General features: G+C 45.3%; 1 long non-coding RNA gene across 1 annotated transcript; it reads left to right on the top strand.

The window, feature by feature from the left end:
• The first annotated feature begins 298 nt into the window (after positions 1 to 298).
• Positions 299 to 585, top strand: LOC139025108 (uncharacterized). Its single transcript, XR_011476558.1, has 2 exons — positions 299 to 382; positions 483 to 585. It is a non-coding gene; the product is annotated as an uncharacterized lncRNA (long non-coding RNA).
• The last annotated feature ends 4,792 nt before the right edge of the window (positions 586 to 5,377 follow it).

Here is a 5,377-nt window from a genome sequence, read left to right as displayed (position 1 = left end):
GCACATCAGGCAATTACTACCCTCCACTACCACTATCAGATTAGAGCATAATGGAGACTAGGTATCTACCACCCACTACCAATGACCTAAAATTATTCGCCTAATGCCGACTAGTATCTGGACCCGGTTTCATCCCCACTACCACTATCAGACTTAGAGCATAAGGGCACTAGGGTATCGTAGGGCGCACCCCCTCCCACTATCCAGATTAAGAGCCATAATGGAGACTAGGTTATCTACCACCCCACTACCACTATCAGATTAGGCCATAATGGAGACTAAGGTATCTTCCACCACTACCACTACCAGATTAGAGCCAAATGGAGACTAGGTATCTACACCACACTCACCACTACCAAATTAGAGCCATAATGGAGACTAGGTAATCTACCACCCCCACACCACTATCAGTTAGAGCCATAATGAGACTAGGTATCTACCAACCCACTACCATACCAATTAGATCCATAATGGAGACTAAGGTATCTACCACCCCACTACCACTATCAGATTAGAGCCATAAGGGCACTAAGGTATCTACCACCCCACTACCACTATCAGATTAGAGCCATAATGGAGACTAGGTATCTACCACCCACTACCACTATCCAGATTAATGCCCATAATGGAGACTAGGTATCTTCACCTCCACTACCACTACCAGATTAGAGCCATAATGGAGACTAGTATCTACCACCCTACCACTACCAATTAGAGCATAATGGAGACAGGTATCTACCACCCAGTACCACTATCAGATTAGAGCCATATGGAGACGTATCTACCAACACCCACTACCACTATCAAGATTAGAGCCATAATGGACTAGGTATCTACCACCCTTACACAACCAGATTAGAGCCATACTGGAGAGCTAGGGTATACTTCCAACCCACTCATATCAGATTAGAGCCATAATGGAGACTAGGTATTCTACCACCCCACTACCACTACCAAAATTAGAGCATAATGGAGACTAGGTCTCTACACCGCCACCTACACTATCAGATTAGAGCATAATGGACGACTAGGTATCTACCACCCACTACACTACAATTAGATCATAATGGAGACTAGTATCTACACCACTAACACTATCAGATTAGAGCCATAAGGGCACTAGTATCTACCCCACTCCCACTATCAAGATTAGAGCCATAATGGAGACTAAGGTATCTAAACACCCCTACCGACTATCAGATTTAGAGCCATAATGGGAATAGGTATCTTCCACCCCACATACCCTACAGATTAGAGCCTATGGAGCTAGGTATCTACCACCGCCACTACACACAAATTAGGCATAATGGACTGACTAGGTATCTACCACCCCAGTACCACTATCAATTAAGAGCATAATGGAGACTAGGTATCTCCCACCCCACTACCACTATCAGATTAGAGCCTAATGGAGATTAAGTATATCCCACCCACTACACTATCAGATTAGAGCATAAGGGCACTTGGCATCTACACCCCACTACCACTATCACGATTAGAGCCATAAGGGCACTTGCATCTACCACCCACCCACTACCACTATCAGATTAGAGCCATAAAGCACTAGGCATCTACCAACCCACGTACCACTATCAGATTAGAGCCATAAGGAGCTAGGTTATCTACCACCTCTACCAACTACAATTAGAGCCATAATGGAGACTAGGTATATAACACACTACCTACTACAGATAGAGCCATAGGGCACTTGCATCTACACCGCACTTACCACTATCAGATTAGAGCATAAGGGCACTTGGCATTACCACCCACTACGATACAGCATTAGAGCCATAAAAGGCACTAGGCATCTACCACCTCACTACCAGCTATCAGATTAAGCATAATGAGATAGTATGCTACCACCCCACTACCGTCTAGTGCAGATTAGAGCCATAAGGGCACTTGGCATCTAAAACCTCACTACCACTATCAGATTAGAGCCATAAGGGCACTTGGCATCTACACCCACTACCGACTATCAGATTTAGAGCCATAATGGGAGACTAGGTATCTACCACCCTCTAACAACTACCGAGATTAGAGCCATAATGGAGACTAGTATATACCACCCAGCTACACTATCAGATAGTAGCCATAAGGGCACTTGGCAATCCTAAAACCCACTACCACTATCAGATGTAGAGCCATAAGGGCACTTGCATCTACCACCCGCTACCACTATCAGATTAAGAGCATAAGGAGGATAGGTTATCTCTAACACTCCACTACCATATCAGATTAGAGCCATAAGGGCACTAGGCCATCTATACCCACTACAATTATTCAGATTAGAGCCATCCAAGGCAACTAGGCATCTAACACCAGTCCACTCCACTATCAGATTAGAGCATAAGGTTGAGAACTAGGTATCTACCACCCCACTGCCACTATCAGATTAGAGCAGAGGGGCAACTAGGCATCTACCACCCACTACACTATCAGATTAGAGCATAAAACACTAGCATCTACCACCCATACACTATCAGATTAGAGCCATAATGGAGACTAAGGTATCTACTACCACCACCACTAACCTCTATCAGATTAGAGCCATAAGGGGCACTTGGCTCTAAAACCCCACTACCACTATCAGATTAGAGCCATAAGGGCACTTGGCATCTCCACCCCACTACCACTATCAATAGAGCCATAATGGAGACTAGGTATCTACACCCTCTATCCACTACCAGATTAGAGCCATAAATGGAGACTAGTATATACCACCACCACTACCACTCATCAGATTAGAGCCATAAGGGCACTTGGCATCTAAAAACCCACTACCACTATCAGATTAGCAAGCCATAAGGGCACTTGGCACTACCACCCACTACCCTATCAGATTAGAGCCATAATGGAAGACTGGTATCTACCACCCCACTACCCATATACAGATAGCAAGCATAGGGCACTAGGCATCTATCACCCCCACTCGACACTAATCAGAATTAGAGCCATAAAGGCACTAGGCATTACCACCCACTACCACTATCATAGATAGAGCCATAATGGAGACTAGGTATCTAACCTCACTACCACTATCAGATTCAGAGCATAAGGGCACTAGGCAATCTACCACCCACTACCACTATCAGATAGAAGCCATAAAGGCACTAGGCATCTACCACCTGCACTCCCACTATCAGATTAGAGCCATAATGGAGAACAAGGTATCTACACCCCACTACCACTCAACCAAATTTAACAAATTAAGATCATAATGGAGACTAGGTATCTACCACCACTACCACTATAGATTCGAGCATAAGGGCACTAGGGTTATACACCCCACACCCACTATCAGATTAGAGGCCATAATGGAGACTAGGTATCTACACCCCTCTACCACTACCAGATAGAGCATAATGGACAGACTCAGGTAATTACCGACCCACTACACTATCAGATTAAGAGCCATAAGGGCACTTGGGCATCTACCACCACTACCACTATCAGATTAAGAGCCATAAGGGCACTTGGCATCTCCCACCCACTACGACTACTAGATTAGAGCATAAAGGCACTAGGCATCTACCAACCACTACACTATCAGATTAGAGCCCTAATGGAGACTAGGTATCTACCACCCCACTACTCTATAGATTAGAGCATAGAGTGGCACTTGGCATTAAAACCCACTACCACTATCTAGATTTAAGAGCATAAGGCACTTGGCATCTACCACCACTATCAGATTAGAGCCATAATGGAGACTAGGTATCTACCACCCTCCACTACACTATCAGATAGAGCATAATGGAGACAGGTATTTCACCCCCAACTACCACTACCAGAATTAGAGCATATGGAGCTAAGGATCTACCACCCCACACACTACCAAATTAGAGCATATGGAGACTGGTATCTACCACCCCCTACCACTATCAGATTAGATGCCATAATCGGAGACTAGTTATCTACCTACCCCTTTACCACTATCAGATTAAGCCATAATGGAGACAGGTATCTACCACCTCTACACTACCGATTACGAGCCATAATGGGAGCTAGGTATATACCAGCCATAACCCACTATCAGATTAGAGCCATAATGGCACTTGGCATACCACCGCATACCATATCAGATTAAGCCATAAGTCACTAGGCATCTTACCACCCACTACCACTATCAAGATTAGAGGCCATAATGGAGACTAGTATTCTACCACCCTCTACACTACCAGATTAGAGCACATGGAGACTAAGGTATATACACCCCCCTACCACTATCAGATTAGAGCCATAAGGGCATTGGCATCTTAAACCCACTACCACTATCAAGATTAGAGCCATCAGGGCACTTGGCAGTAGGAAGGTATGACATTAACAGCAGGTGATCTCCCTACAGGTCGGAAGTAGATACTACATGCAGGCTGATCCTCCCATACAGGTAGGGAAGGTAGATACTACAGCAGGCTGATCTCCGTACAGGTAGGAAGGTAGATACTAACAGCAGGCCTGATCCTCCATACAGGTAGGAAGGTAGACATTACAGCAGGCTGATCTTCCATACGGTAGGAGTAGATATTACAGCAGGCTGATCCTCCATACAGGTAGGAAGGTAACATTCCAGCAGGCTGATCTCCATACAGGTAGGAAGGTAGATACTACAGCAGGCTGATCCTCCATAAAGGAGGAAGGGTAGCTACTACAGAAGGCTGATCCTCCAATAGGTAGGACGGTAGATATACACGCAGCTGATTCCTCCATACAGTAGGAAGGTAGATCTACAGCAGGCTGATCTCCATACAGGTAAGGTACAGGTAGATATCTACACGCAGGCTGATCCTCGCATACAGGTAGGAAGGTAGACTATTAACAGGCAGGCTCCGATCCTCATACAAGGTCAGGCAATCACAGCTAGAACATTCAGTACAGACAGGCTGATCCTCATACCAGGTATGGCAAGGTAGATACCTTACAGCAAGGCCTGACTTCCTCCATACAGGTAGGAAGGTAGACTATTACAAGCAAGGCCCTGATACCTCATCAATAGGATACGGAAAGGTAATACAATTAACAGGCTGATCCTCCATATAGTGTAAGGAATGTAGATACTCTCAGACAGCTTGATCTCTATAAGGTAGGAGGTAGTACTACAGCAGGCTGATCCTCCATAACAGGTAGGAGAGTAGATTACAGCAGGCTGATCCCCATAAGGTGAAGGTAACATTAACAGCGCTGACTCCACAGGGATACTTCACGAGCTGATCCAACCATATCATTTCGGTAGTGAAGGTAGAATCATTACAGCAGGCCTGAATTACCTCCATCAGTACGGTAGGCATAGGTAGATAACTAAGCGGTGATCTCTTCGCATAAGGTATGGACAGGTAGATTACAGCAGGGTCTGTATCCTCCATACACGGTAGTG

The sequence above is a fragment of the Salvelinus sp. IW2-2015 genome, unplaced genomic scaffold (genome assembly GCF_002910315.2).
Source record: "Salvelinus sp. IW2-2015 unplaced genomic scaffold, ASM291031v2 Un_scaffold2269, whole genome shotgun sequence".
Taxonomy (NCBI): Eukaryota; Metazoa; Chordata; class Actinopteri; order Salmoniformes; family Salmonidae; genus Salvelinus; species Salvelinus sp. IW2-2015.
This window is presented reverse-complemented; position numbering and strand designations above follow the sequence as displayed.